The following is a 15,512-nucleotide window of genomic DNA, read 5'->3' on the forward strand; positions in this document are numbered from 1 at the left end:
TCCTTACCTGCCATTTAATATTAGCCTCGTATTTTTCTCACGTATATTTACCTGTGACTTGTATTTGTTATTTAAAACAGGAAAAAAAATAAAAAAAGAAAATTAACTGTAGCGCTTCATTATACTATATTATTATTATTATTATTGTGACATTTTGGAATACTGTGAAGTTTTATCTCTTGCATATACTTTATACGGAAGTATTACGCCTTAAAAAAATATGGAAATAAATTTTACAAGGTTTCTGTTTTGTGTGGAAGAGTAATTGATGTTGCTAAGAATGATGTTTGTTTTTTGTTTTTTTTTTAATGTTACCAGCACTTTTTTTGTAAGTTTCACTTTCTGAGGTATTGTACAAGTTCACACTGTTTGTGAAGTTTGAATATGAAGGAATAATTAAAAAAAAAAAGACAAAAGAATGTGGCAGGTGTCTTTGTGTGTTCCTTTTTCTATGGAGGACATGGAAAGTGGATGGCAAGTGTCCTGCGGACCCCTCTTAGCTCTGATGCAGCGTGGCATGAGTCCTGCTGGTGGCTGTCTGCAAGATCAGCCACAGACTTTACCATGTTGGGGTTACTGTCAAGTCGGAACATCAACAGTATTTGATGTTGGGGCCAGGTGCCTGGAAGTCTGGAGTACTGGTGTCAGAGATACTGCTCAGAGATAAAATTAGTGAGTTTCTGTTCTTCCAGTTTTAAGAACTCTGCACTAAGTCTATCAAAGCAAGGCATTCCACTTGCTCAGCCCTTGTCAGCCCCCTCCAAATATCAGAAACATATTCTGTCAGTCAGTTCAGGCTCTGAAACAGCAAGGTGCTCCTTGGGAGCAGCAGGATCCACACTCATACTGAAGTCTCATTTCACCTGGATTTCCCCTTCTTGACAATGTCTTGTCCTCAATCCTCTAGTTTCCATATCTTTCTTCCTCTATTATTGCAACAAGTGCATTAAAAAAAAAATCCCTAAAAGCTACTAATTACTCTGTTGAACAGTGACAAAGAACAACAGCTAATAGTTTGTGTGGGTTCATGCTATTCACTAACAATTTTTCCTGCAGACCTAAAGTTGAAATGATCAAAATTCCCCAGTGGCTGTGTGCGACTGAGATATTGCTGAATGAAACAGGCATAATGCTACCCTTGAGCAGCTTTTAAAAGCAAACTTTTAAAATGGAGGCAATTTTGTTAACTATGATATTTTAAAAGTTACTGAAGATGTAAGTAGTTCTACCCTTTGGCTTTGTCCTCTCAGCCCTGCCGTTTTCATAGTGGATATCATTCTTAACTTTCCACATTTTCACTACAGTTTCCCCTCCATTACCAATTCACCACTGAGTTGCAATATCTTAAGTTTTATGCTTTTAATTTAAAACATTTGGTTGCCAAGCCCCACCAAACTCAATCCTAGGTCACACTTGAGGCAGTGCCATAGAAATGCAGAAAATGTTGCTGTAAGTTACAGTGGAAGTGGTGTGATGTGTGATCACATCACAGGGCACAGACATTGCCAAGCTCAGGCTGCTGAGGCTGAGAATTAGTACTATTGTGCAAACCAGAACTGGAAATGCAGACCTAAACTGAGCTCCTGCTCACTGCCCAAACACTGCTCCCACTTAATCAAAACCATATTGGATACAGAAAAGCCCCTAATTTAATTTCCAGGTCACATATTACAGTTAGGTTTACTTTAGGATAACCAGCTTTGTGCTTGGAGCAGAGTGAGACCCTAAGGTGAGACTGTGGTACTCTCTTCTAATTTTCTCCTTGTGAAAATTATGACCATTTTGGCCTTTCGTTATCTGCTGCATGCAAAACAGTTACCTTCTTCATTTTCCACAATAGGATGAAGGACAACTGTCCCCACGGAATCCTCTGACCCAAAAGTGGTAGAAAGGAAAGGATTCCCCCCTGGGAGAAACCCATGTTGGATAAACCACTCCATAAACAGCTATAAGGGGAGTTTTTGCATGGAACTAAAATTCTGTTTGTCAGCCACCATTAGCAGAAAAGCCAAGCTACCTCATGCCTAATTCCTCACATCTCCCTCTGAGTCAGGAGGACAAATTCACAGACTCTGGATACTGAGGTTTGCTGGGCCACGGGTGGCCCAAGCCACAGCCTTCTGTGGCATGTCCCTTGTGTGTGGCCCTGGCAGAGGCCACCCTAGGGAGGCTGAGACAGCAAGAACCCAGGCTCAGTCCTACCTGACCTCTTGGCTGTGAGGCTTTGCTGCCACCATTTGTGACGTGTGATGGTCACTTGTCTTCTCTTCCTCCCTGCATGGAGGAGCAAGCAGCCCTCTAACCCTTCAGGAGGGGCCTCCACCGCGCAACCTTTCAGCCAGTCACACAACAACTTCACTCATCTCCACCAAACAGCTCCTTTTCCTGCATCTGCAACCCTCTTCCAATGCCTGGTCCTGCTTTTACAGAACTCAGAGGAGCCAGAGAGGCCTAGATACAACTCATGCCAGGAAAAACAACTGATCTCATCTCCACATGCTCTCCCCTCTCAGCCTCACCCTCCTTCCTCTTCACCAGATCAGCCCATTTTTATTGCAATGTTCCTGCCACTGATTTAGTACCAGCATTTCAGGAAGTTTGGGAGATGCATTGGTATGACCCAACCAAGGGTCTTACTGTCTCCTGAGGAGGTTTTGGGTGAGAACTCAGTGGAGGAGTAAGAAGGAGATGAGGAATAGAGGCAATGTGGCATGTGTGTCTATACCAACTCCATAGTCTGGAGTGCTCCTCAGAGGTGTCACACACTCAGTCGATGAGGTAGAAGCTCCCATAGGAAACCTGTCAGCAGTCAAGGAAGAAATAAAGTCTCCCAAGCTGTACCCTCACCTTTGGTCTGTGAGGGAGAGGGTGGTCCCCTGTGGCTTCTCTGTGGGACAGAGTCGATGTAGCTGTAAGGTATTCCAGCACACACAAACACACAAAATAAGCCTAAAATGAGGATCCTGACATGAGCCCCTCCTCAGAATTGCACCTGTAATAGCTGGGAGTGGGGAAAATGAAATTGCATAGAAATATACTTCTAGAAATATACTACATGTCCTCAGTAAACACTTAGAAGGACATGGAGATATCTCACATGGACACACACAGCATACACATGTAGATGTTCATTCCTACCATCACAGAGAGGTTTCCTTACCCTGAGTCCCCAGGGGACCCTGAGTGCTGGCCTCAGCTCAACCCCCTAGGAGGCTTGGATCTCAGGCCCCAAAATGGATCAGAAGATGCAGTTGAACACAAAAGCACAAAATTAGGGTGGGTTCAACACCCTCCTTCAGAGCTGCTAAGTCAGAAACTTTTTGCCTGGAGATATTTGTTTTAGTTTGAAATGCTCAACTGAGACCCTGCTGGCTAGGGAGGTGCTCTAGCTGCTTGCCAAGAGCTGGGACAGCAGGTGCTACCCCAGGGAGAGTAGCCATGACTTGGCAGGATCTGGTCAGGTTCCTTGGCCCAGCGTGGAGGTGCACCAGTTGTCCCCCAGTACAGTAAGAGCCACGTGGCTGCGTGGTCCCCTCACCTCACCATGTGTGGGTCCAATCTCAGTTAGAGGCAAGTGGCTAATGTTAATAAGCCCTGCCTTGTTGAGTTATTTCATGCTTAAAATAATCACAGATGGGCTAGTCCATGGCCACAGCTCTCCCTTACCTGCTGGGATGAAGTAGCAGCCTAAATCTACCAGCAGTGCATGCACTCCCTCTTCAGACTGCAAGGCTGGCGAAGGGAGTGCAGCATTATGTTCCTGAGCTAAACATGGTCCCAAGAGTGTTCCTTTCAGGGCTTTCCCCAGTCCTCAGGCTCCTTGCAGCCATGAAACTGGGCAGTGGATGTTGTCTGGAGCAGTAGCCTCCATTCTTAACACCTCCATTCCCCTCCTCTGCCTCGGACCAGACATTGCTGGAGTTCACAAGCCACCTGCAACTTTCTCCATCCAGGTCTGTATGCCCAGACACACGACAAAATAGATGTATGGCTGAGTGTATTGATCATGCAAGGGGTGTACATCAAGCCATATGACAAGGTAGGAGCCGCAGCAGCAAACAACCCCCTCCAGAGTCACCGTAACCAGCCAACAGCCTTTCCTAGACCACCAGCAGGGAGGTGAAGCTTCACTGTCAGCTGGCAAACATGGCTGCAGTTCTGTCAAGATCAGTCTTAAGTTGTTGTCACTGGCTTTTTTCTGAAGACCTTTCACTTCAAGAGTCAATGGCTAAATTGTCCACACAGGAAAAAAATAATCCTGTTGATGTACAATTGTTTATAACATTGAGAAAGAAATGCAAGATTTGTATTTGGAGATTTGTGGCCCAATGCTCAGACTACGGCACCACTCCTAAATCAGGATTTTCAGAAATGTATATTTAAAGCTTCACACTCACATATCTCAGAGTATGGAAAATGGAACATAATTTAAAAAAAAAAAAAAAAGAACAGGAACCTCAAAGTTTTTTCAAGCCACTTTCTCATAGAACTAGAAATACCTCCTTGTGCCAAAACTGGGATGAATAATCCCCATTTCCCATGAAAATGTGGGAGGTTCAAGTAATTTTTATCAAAACTTCAACTTTTGGTAAGTGCTGATAAAAAAAAAAGTTAAATTACAGTCAAATTTCCTTAAAAATAGCTTGGTTTCTTCAGAAGGGCTGCAGTCCTAATGTTCCAGGCGGATCCCATGGGATACAGAACAGTTGCAAACAGCAGCTCTGATTTCCGAGGCCCACACAGATTTATGAAATGCTTTGAGGTCAGGTCCGTGGGGGCAGTTCTGTGTCTCTCACATGGCTCTGTTTCAAAGGGGGCAAAACATCTACACAGCTCCTCAGAGCTGAGCCCCAGACCCTTCTGAAAGCAGGATGTAGCTGCTTTTGAAATATAGTTTTGCTTTTAAAATACCTGTTTTCCTGCAATTTTCCTTGGCTGACCCATTCACTAGTGGGTCTGTGCACTGAAACCCGAGTCTGAAGTACAATAGGAGAATGAAATATTAAATATTATCTCACCTTTGGGAGCCACAGGAAAGTGCCCTTATACAATTGTATGGAGAGAGACCAGAGGAATACTGCCATCATGGCCCCCACTGCACATCTTTTTGAGTATCAGAGATGCTCTTCATGGCCCTGGTGAAATGGGGTTGACTGTGCTTCAAGGCCTTGGCATAGGAGTTTCTTTTAATAATCATCATTATCCCCATCATCATCAATGACAACTCTGCAACACTTATACAGACACTGTGCAATACATCTTGCAGTCTAAGTCATTATATTAGGAGGGAAGGCATATATATCATTAATCCAAGGAATTAAAAGTGTCTGTGGAAACTGAGCTGAACCAACAAAGCTCTCTGTGCCTACAAACCAGCAGACAAGATCTCCCTACCCACATCAGTCCCAGTATGGGACTCAAATATGGGTGGAGAAAAGTACTCAGCTCCCATGTCCCCCTCAGTGGTAGCCCTTGTGCCATTAGAAGGCTGTAGGCAACAATGATTTAGCACCTCTTTCACCCAGAGACTGTCCTTGTAGCACAGCACTGATGAACATCTCACCAATAGCGTGGCTGAGCCTTTCCCCAGTTTTAAATTCTCTGGCTGTGTTACAGGGATTTCATGCCAGGCTTTTCTGCCCAAGCCAGAAGAAGCGCATGATAACAGCACTGGCGGTATTACTGACCACAATACCATCTCTCTCATCTTGTCTCATTAAAATAAGTAAGTGAAGAATCCCACTATTTAGACAAATTCTATTTTCCATGTAGCAACACTGTCTGTCATCCATCAGCCAGTTGAATGAGGCAGAGCCAGCTGTCTGGGAGAGACTAAAAACAAAGCAATCAAACGAAAGAAAGAAAACAAACAAACAAGCAAACAGCAGGAGCCCAACTTCCCCAGACAACAGCACAACCCTCTTTTTTCTTTTCTTGTGAGATTTTAGAGGCCTGAAGCATTAAGGGAAAAACAGAGTGATAAAAGCAACTTGCCCCCACTGCAGATGAATGGCAGCATTTCAGACAAACCCGGGAGTTCTCATTCCCTGTCTGAACCTCAGGAAAGCCATCATAACCCAGCACCTTCCTAGGACCGTACTGGGACCAGCATGAAGATGCTGATCACACACCAGCACAGACCCCTTAGGAGAAGCAACCAGGCCACGCTGCCAGGAAACCACAAAAGTTCACAAGCAATAGTTCTCACAGTTCCCACTCCAGCAGGTGTTGCTATTACTGATAGAATTTAAGAGATTATTTTAAAGTTATTCTCTGAAATAAGTATAAATGCTCATGCCACCAACGTGCAGTCAGTTGCATGTGTCTGCAAATGCATTTCTAGTTCCCAGTGTAGCAGCTGTAGGGTGGGAGACAACCCCTCCTGCATCCCATCTGGTGGAAATAACCTGTAAGGACACCACTCTGATGTTTCGTGGGAGAAGGAAGAGGGGAGAAGCATCTGCAAGCTCATGGCTTTAGTGATGAGGGGAGAAGGAAAGTTTCTCAGCCAAATAGATCCTTGTCCTTTGAAATTTGTGACCTGCACACCCCATCTCACAAAGTGCTGGGTTTTGTGGCACCTCTACAACCACCCCAGCCCCCAACAGGGGGGTGCAGGGTTGCAGCCTGGCCAGTCCACCAGCACAACTGTGCCCACAGGAGCTAAACCTGCCCCAGGGATTTGAACAGCAGTTGCTTTGCCTTTACCTAAGTCCTAGCCTTAAGATACAGAGCAAGCTGACAAGACATCTCTAAAATTTTCAGCTACAACTTGTGCTTTCATGGGTCTTGAAACTCCCTCACGGAAGAAGAACTGTTAACACATCTCTGCTAAGTCAGTCATACAGCTGAGCCCTGAATACTTGAGGCAGCACGTGCCCAAGACCTGTCTTTTGAGTCCTGCCTGGAGAAGCTTACTAACCCTACACCCATCCAACACTGATCAAGGGCAGCTTTACTCAGACTTTCAAAAGTGACCACTGCCTTTCAGAAAGGATGGGTTTGCCAGCTCTCCAACATCAGTCAAATTATATTTTTTCTTCACTTCCACTTTCAATGTACATCTCCTCTGATGCATTCACACTTCCCCCCACCCCCATCCTGCCAAACAAGCTGCAGGACAGACAGGGCAAAGCCTGGGTTGGTTTGGGGTGCACAGGTACAGCCATGACGGGCGATCCTTTGGTCCTGCCAGCAAACACAGTTCTTGGTGCTCACGTCGCTCACCGCCTCCATCCCCTGCTTAACGGTGCACTGAAACTTCATCTGCTCTTAATTTTCCTACTCTTAATATTTTATCTCTTGCCTATCCAAACTCCTTTTAAAGCCAGGCAGGGTTGGCTCCAATGGGATTTACAATCCAGCTATTGAGGTCAATAGCTTGACTTCACAGCTGCTCATGGCTTTTGGGATGCAAAAACTTTCATGGCCTTTACCAGCACTGGCGGCTCAGGGCTGCAAGTCTCCCAAGTGCCCCTTGGCTCAGAAGTGCATTAGTGACCTGAGCTAACCATAAATACAAGCTGCTAGGTTTGAGATCTCATGCGCAAAAGGAACCTCAAGGCATTTAAATCCTGTTTTCCTTCCTTCCCTTACCCTGGGTTTTAGATGACACCTATCTGAAACTATATATCTACCCACCGACCTCTTTTCATCAAACCTTTCTTTGGTCCATTTGCATCTGTTTACATGGGTTTGGGGAAGATATTTTAGTGCCTGTGATCCAGGCTTATTTGGGTTTATGTCTTTGGACAGTCTCCAAGGGACTTCATCCAAGGGACTTAATTAGTAACCATTAATAAAGCATTTAAACAGCTGCTTAGGAGAAAAACAGATCATAAACTCAAGTATTTTAACAAGGCCATTAGTCTGCAATTATATGTGAGACAGAAAAATGTTACCCAACCATCCTGCACTAGCCTTGGGTGATGTTTGAAAAAGTACCAGAGAAATCTAGGTGCTGGTATCCTTCAGGTTCCTGGCAGTGAGGCTGGTACTGCAGAGCTGCTGCTCTTCTTGGATGTTTGGGAGTTAGGGTGCCTGCAGGGACCCAAGGGTGGCAGGCACACATATGTTGGCTACATGGATGGTTCATAAGCCGTGGATCCTGTGAGGCCTGATCTTGAAAGCATTTGTCTAAAAAAATATTACTACCTGAACATGCTCTTGAGTGGACTTTTTGGGAAAGGCCACCAGGAAACACCTCTCCTTTCACACCTACTCTTGAACTACCCTCCAGCCAAAATACCTGTAGACCTATCTGGCCAACCTATGGAAGTGATCTTAATGTGCACATTGAATCCAGAGCTTTAATTTCCCAGTTGTCCACTTGATGTATGTGCTGGCTGGAAGTCTGGTGAGAGCCAGCAGGTTCCTCTTCTAGCAAAAGAACAACAGGGCAGCAGCAAAGCTCTGTGAACTCCAGCCTGAGCAGCAAGCTCCGCCTTGAGCCTACTGGTGTGGCAAAGTCCAGCCTCACCCCAGATAGGACCAAAGCACCAGCACCCCTTCCTGACTGCACCAAGCACAGCTCAGCAGCTGTTGCATAGCAGCTTAATCCCATTTTCCCCCTTTGGAGGAGCCTCTCCTGAACCTAATATGCATTTGATATCTTTACCAAATTTCTAAAAGTTCGCGATAAAAAGTCCAAAATAATTTCTCCCCTTTTCCGTCATTACAAATCTGTGTCAGCAAATGACAGGAGACCATCCCTCACTCCTATGCATCAAAGCATGTATTTCCTCTTCTGCAAATGTCCTTAGTGTTGTAAGTGCTTGGAATAATTTAAACTTTCCCTCTAATATGTTGAAATACTTCAGAATCTGTAGGGAAGCATACAGACAACAAGAACTTCTATGGATATATTTAGTACCCCAAGGAAGGCTTAGACAAGGAATTAATTACTATGGTTGGCCCATACTGACAATCACTGACCCACTGAGGCAAGAACAGCTGGCAAGCAAGACAAGTAACAGCAGTTTAGTTCTCTCCAGGCCCTCTTAGAATGGTGACCAGTCTTGCATAGTGCTGGACTAAACTCTGGGCATTTAAAAGTTTCATAGCTTTTTGTTTTACTGAAAGAATATCTCATGTGAAGCTTCCATTGTGTAAATTAAGAAAAAAGAGGGGGGGGGAAGAAAAAAAAAAGAAAAAAGAAAAGAAAAAAATGTAAAAACCCCCAAACAAACAAAAAACCCTCCAAACACCCAAGAAATAAAGCCAGTCTTCTATTCTATCACACTGTAGGGACCCTTGCTTTAGCCCTGGTGTGACAATCCCATCTTGGGCTGCAGGATGGCCTCCCAGTCCAGCTGTGCCCAGAGTAGCACAGCCACAAGCGATGGTGCGAGAACTGCGTCACTGGTGCCAGCACACACCACACAGCGTGGAGTAGCTCTGACTCCCTTCCCAGCAGGTAAGACAAAGGAAGACACAGACATCTCTAATGAGGGACTGAAAAGATTAATGTTCTGCACTGAAAGAGAAAAGGTCAGAAAAATAACTAGTTCTCTCACTGCATTTGGTGTCTTGCCTGACTTTTTAGGCTATATTTATAATTAATGAATGCTGATGATTTTTTCTGCATATCTGGAAGTTTCCTTCCTTTGACTAACACGTTCACCCTGTAAATGTGCAGTTCCTCAATGCAGATACATTATAGTTAGTCCACATCTTACTCAAAACATTAGCATAAGCACAAGGCAAGGGGGCAAGCACTGATTCCGTGTAAGCAGCAGGAGGAATCTGGTGAACTGAATTGTTGATGGTGCAGAGTTTGCCTCAGGAACATTAATAACAACAACGTGATTGCTTTCTGTCTTTTGGTATCAGTGCTGTTACATCCACATATTAAACCAGAGAAAGAATGGGCTCTCAGTTTTTCCTACAGTTGCAGACCGATTGCAATTACTGTGAAGATTACCTCTCCAAAGCAAAAACACACTGCTTTTAGCATTGGCAGAGGAAGCCCCAAGACAGCTGGCTCTGCTAACCAGAGGTAGCCCCTGAAGGAAGATCCCCTATTGCCTGCAAGGTGACTGCCCACACTCCACTAGAGAGCTGGTGAGCCCATGGAGTGCACCGTGGCTTGGGGGAGCTGGACCAGGAGGAGTCTGAGTCCTGACTGGAGATTGCCCAGTTACAGTGCAGAGGCTTCATCTGTTCTCCTGAGCATCTCTGTACAACCAAGAGCTTTCAGGGGGTGAACTCAAGGCTAAAGTTTCAGTGGTTTAAAGTGAACCAGCAGACAGGTAACAGCTAGCAAAACACAGTTTATTTGTGGACTTCTTCCTAGGACCAAAGAGGGACAATTAGCAATCTCCTTTGGGTGTTCATATTTGAATCTTTCTGGACGCTGATGGGAGATGGGCCTCACAACAGCAGGCCTTTGCTTTGGGCAGTGCCAACTTATGAGCCAGGAACAGAATAAACAGAGCAAATAACAGAGCCATAAAAGTACAAATAACTTCACTGCTGCTCTCCTATGCCAGCCAGAGCAGACAAGACAGACAAATGGCTTTTCACTGATCAGTTTAACAAGAGGCACTTGACTTAATATCATTTTGTCTTTCTCCTACGCTGAAGGTGGAAACACACAGAAATAGCATTTTTATTTCCTTATTTCTGCCTTTTGGAATGAAACCATAATCACTCCGCTCCCGAGGAGGAGTTGAAATTTGACATGGGACTTGGGCTTGGAACTAGAGGATCTTTAATGCCCCTTCCAAGCATTCTATGATTTTATGACTGCCTGGGAGGGCTGGCTGATCTGCAGGCTGCTAGGGAAAGTCAAGTGGACAAGGCTGTGGGATGAGCAGCGCCTAAAATACTCTTCAGTCACCTCATGTTACAGAGTGGGCCTGTTCTGCGAGCACCAAAAAAGCTGAAGTTATGTACACCAGAGACCAAACCACAGTGAAAGTCGGTAAGTAGCCAAACCAAAGCAGAAACATGCATCATGGCATGTGCTGGTTTTGGCTGGGGTAGAGTTAATTTTCTTCACAGTAGCTGTGAAGAATGCACTTGGATATGTGCTGGAGACAGCATTGATAATACAGAGATGTTTACATTATTGCTGAGTAGCTCTTACACAGACTCAAGGCCTTTTCTGCCCCTCACACCAGCGGCTGGGCTGACAGTGCAAAAAGGTTGGGAGGGGACACAGCCAGGACAGCTGACCCCCACTGACCACATGGATATTCCAGACCATATTTCATCACGCTCAAAATATAAAGCTGGGGCAAGAAGAAGGAAGGGGGGCCGTTAGAAGTAATGGCATTTGTCTTCCCAAGACACTGTTACATGTGATGGAGCCCTGTTTTCCTGGGGACAGCTGAACACTTGCCTGCTCATGGGAAATGGGGAATTAATTCCTTCTTTTGCTTTGCTTGCATGGGCAGCTTTTGCTTTACCTGTTAGACTGTCTTTATCTCAATGCATGAGTTTTCTTGCTTTTGTTCTTCTAATTCTCTCCTCCATCCCACTGGGAGGGAGTGAGTGAATGGTTGTGTGGGGTTTAGTTGCTGGCTGGGGTTAAACCACAACATGGCAGTGAAAAAAGACCCCTCATACTGGAATCCAGTGATGACCTCTTCAGAGCTGTGCATATAGAGCCCATTCTTGAGCATTAATGACATTCATTAATCTTCACTCATAAGAAGGTAGTTAGTGAAACTAGAAAACACTCAGCACTGACAAAGATTGTTTTTTAAATGCCATAATTATCCTGTGTGACTCACTGCCACACCATTATCACTGCTACCATGAAGTTAGATATAGATTTTTTGGAGAAAAAACACATAGTGTTTTTATGAGTCAGAAGACTCTACATAGCCGTGTTAGACAGGGAAGCCAATGCAGGATACCTCTTTCTTTCTTTGGAGCATTGGTCATGAGCAGGATTATGAAGCTCTTCTGCAATTCTACACTTTCTTTGAGTTGTTCCCTCTGGTTGAGCCACTGGGGTGCTCCACCCAAAAGGGCTGGGGTTTGGCTTAGTGCTGATGCCAGGATGCTGCAGTACCTCCAGCAGAGGCTGTTCCCCAGAGAACAGCCCCACGTGGGGCTGTGGGTGCTCAGACTCTCCCAGCATCCCAGCTTACAGCCACAGGCTGCAGCTTTGTTCACCACCAGAAGGACTGGGCTCCAAGAGGAAATGGGGAGATGCTGCTCCAGTGCCACCCACTGCAGTGGGGCACATCCAGCCTTGCCACTGGCAGGAGGGATGAAGACAGGGGATGTATCAAACTCAAAAGAGCACCTACTACATGAAAAATCTCTTTTCAAATACATTTCCAGAGCCGTTGTGCATCCATTCTCACTCTGGGCAGCAACACCTTGTCCCCTCACATCCCACAGACAGGCCTGTGGGCTGCCATCACTGCTCTGTCACTGACACCCCATGTGCCCTGTGGCAGCCTCCTGTGCACCCCACCTCCCTCAACAGCCCTTCCACCAGCAGGAGCCAAGTCTCTGCGACTCCAGCTGCAGTCATCCCATGATGTAAGTCTTGCCTGTGTACAGGGAAATAGGTTCCTCTTACTACAGGTATGCCCAGCACCCAGCTTAGGATGGTGTTCACCTTAGCCAGGGTCCTAGATGCTGAAGTAATAAAAATATTCAGTCCAAGTAATAAAAAAAAAAAAATAAAAATCAGTACAAGTAAGCAGAGCCCACGCACCCTCAGAGCAGATATGCTGGTCAGAGCACTCAGACCAAACCTGTTCATGACATATTACCTATATGTGCAACCTCAGGTCTGGGTTGGGGCACATCAGACCAATCCCCACATGAGTAGAAAAGCTCCTGCAGCAATTCCCTGCCAAATTTTGAGTCTGTGCTCAAAACCACCAGAGATTACAATTTTAAGAGGTAGGGTTTCAACAAAGGCAAAACAGCATTTTATTCCCCTGTGTTCTACTTCTAATTTAACACTTTTGAAAACGTTCAGCAGGAATCAGGCCACTGGCATGGAAAATTGCTACGTGTAGCACAATTAAAAGGAGTGAAGCAGAAGGTCATTGAGCAGCATTCTGCAGTAGTGTTGAGCAAGCGATCCATAAGCATTGCTGCAGGAGTAGGACAGTGAAAGTATTACAGGCTTTCAGATGTTAAACAGAACATCTGCTCATCAGATCTAGCAAGCTAAATGCTATGGGGTTTTGGCTTTCAGGCATTTTCCATGGAGAGACATTCCCCCACAAAACCACTTTGCTCCCTGTCACCAGCCACCAGCCACAAGGAACCACTCTGTGGCTTCAAGGAGCTGTGGTGGCCCAGATCCCATGGCACTCACAGCCTCAGGCCCACAGCACTTACTCCGCCACTCAGTCTGGGAGAAAAGGGTCCCAAAGTTAAAAATAAGTGCATGCAGGAACTCCTAATTTCTGGCTCTCAGAGGCTTGGCTTAATAGAAATAAATAAATTAGCCTGAAGCTCCATAACACTTGTGCAACTGCCCTGCAGATGACTCTGATGGAGCTGTTGTTTGCATCTTCAGGAAAAAAGCACTTAGAGCCAGGTTTTGAAACCTGAGCAGCATGCAAATAGCAGTGAGATAATAAGATGCTGTTCTGAATTACACCTTAAACCACTGCTCATCTTCTAATGCGCTTCAGGGATGCTGAGTAGAAAACCAGTGTAGCAGTTCTTACCATTTGCTGTCCCAGCAGACAGCCCAGAATAGAGGCTTGCATTGAAAAGTTTGCAAGAAACCACAGGTAAATCAGAGTTCACTGAGGTAAGTAGATGAGTAAGACTCAGGGCAGGTATTTGAGGGGGTGCAGAAGAGAAAGGGGAAGTCTGTGAGGCAGTATGATTTCAAGGCAGACAGAAAGCAGAGAGAGATTTCAGTTCACAGCCAGGGAAATGCATAAATGCTGCATCCACCCCAGCAATTTTCACTTGATATCATTTCATGGTGTGTCTGTATATAGCAGTTGAAGTACCTCTGAAAGCTATAATGAAGAGTACCAGAATGCAGCCTAATTTCTTGGCTCACTGTTCGGGCTATAATTTTGTGGGCCTTGCCTCAGCTCAGTGTTCCAGTGCTTTTAAGTAAAAATGGTTCAGATGTTTTTAGCTTCATAGCTCTTTGAAGAAAACATGACTCGTGCAATCACACCATCTCAATCATACAGTAGCAAAAATTTTGAGCCCAGTGACCCAAGTCTGACAGGGGGAGTAGGAGCAAGCCTAAAGAGGATGCCATTATTCCAAGCCCCATGCAAACTAGCAGCATGAGGAGGAAAAAGGCAGCAGCCCAGGCTCCACTGCTGCCTGCTCTCCCTGATGTGCTGCTGTTCTTGCTTGGAGAACTCTCCTACTCAGCCAGGGAGCAAAAAAGAACAAACAGTATTACAGTGGTGGGAGGAAGGCAGGGGTCTCAAACTCATGGGAGGGCAGACCCTACTCCTCCCATTGCTCCTGGAACAACTGATTTCTGAAAAAAAAAAATAGAAATGAGATCTTCTGTTGTCTTTCCTAAAGTGGAAACTAAGTGTCCTGGAACATTCTTGCTCTACTCATGGGTCATGCCTCAGGGCTAGAAAGTCAAAATTTAGCAGAGGCAACACTCCTGCATGACAGTTTGGTATGGCCATCTCAGTAAGAGGCAATTAGGACTGTCCAGGTCTATTTAGGAAGCATGATATCTCCCCAGTGAGCATCCTCTCCAGTGATATGGATTTTTGCCATGCAGTCACACCACAGTCTGGAAAGGAGAGGCATCCAGAGCCACTGCCTAGTGAAAACATTGTGTGTGCATGCAGTCTCTTGCCTCGAACAAGAAAAGAGGATTAAAAATGTCTGATAGCTGTGAGATGAGCTTATTACTCTGACCAGCAGTGAGAACACCTCAGAGCTGTGGGCACCAGACAGCCAGATTGGAGCAGAATCCCAGGTATAGGATATAATGCACCAGTACTATTACTGATGATGCCAAGACCCCAACAGCCTCTCAGGATGGAGGAGGTGTGAGGGAAGAAGAGGGGCACAGGCACCACAGAGAGAGCTGATGCCACAGCAGACATTTCTAAGAAGGGATCCTGTTTGCTGAGGTTTCTCAGGCTGAGGCGATGGGGAGGAATGGGAGAAGTATTGTCTTGAGAAGAGAATGTAGCTTTAGCATTTGGTTTGGCACATAGAACCTCTCCTCCTGTTCAAATTGAACAACTGTCCCCACAACCAGTCTTGCCTCCAGCAGTGCTTTGCTCCCTTCCAGTAATGCACAGCTGTCCCATGTGGAAGTTAAAAAAACTCCACCCCCTCCCTGCCCCCAGGCGTTTCTGTGGCAGGTGCTAAACCATAACCAGCCTTTCTGAGATTTAGGGCCACTTTGATAAATGACTTGACTGCCCCGGCTCCTGAAAGGCTGTGCCTCATGAGAGGGCATGGCTAGAGCCCCAGCAGCAGAGATTGTCACAGACCAAACAGGTTCATTTTCCAAGGAGCAAAAGAGGGACAGAGTAAAGACAGTCCTGCTGTTCCATGGTTTCTTTGCATGAAAATGTGAA

Source organism: Manacus candei, unplaced genomic scaffold, assembly GCF_025592945.1.
Source record: "Manacus candei isolate 608988 ecotype Guabito, Panama unplaced genomic scaffold, ASM2559294v1 h1tg000014l, whole genome shotgun sequence".
In the NCBI taxonomy this organism is placed as follows: domain Eukaryota; kingdom Metazoa; phylum Chordata; class Aves; order Passeriformes; family Pipridae; genus Manacus; species Manacus candei.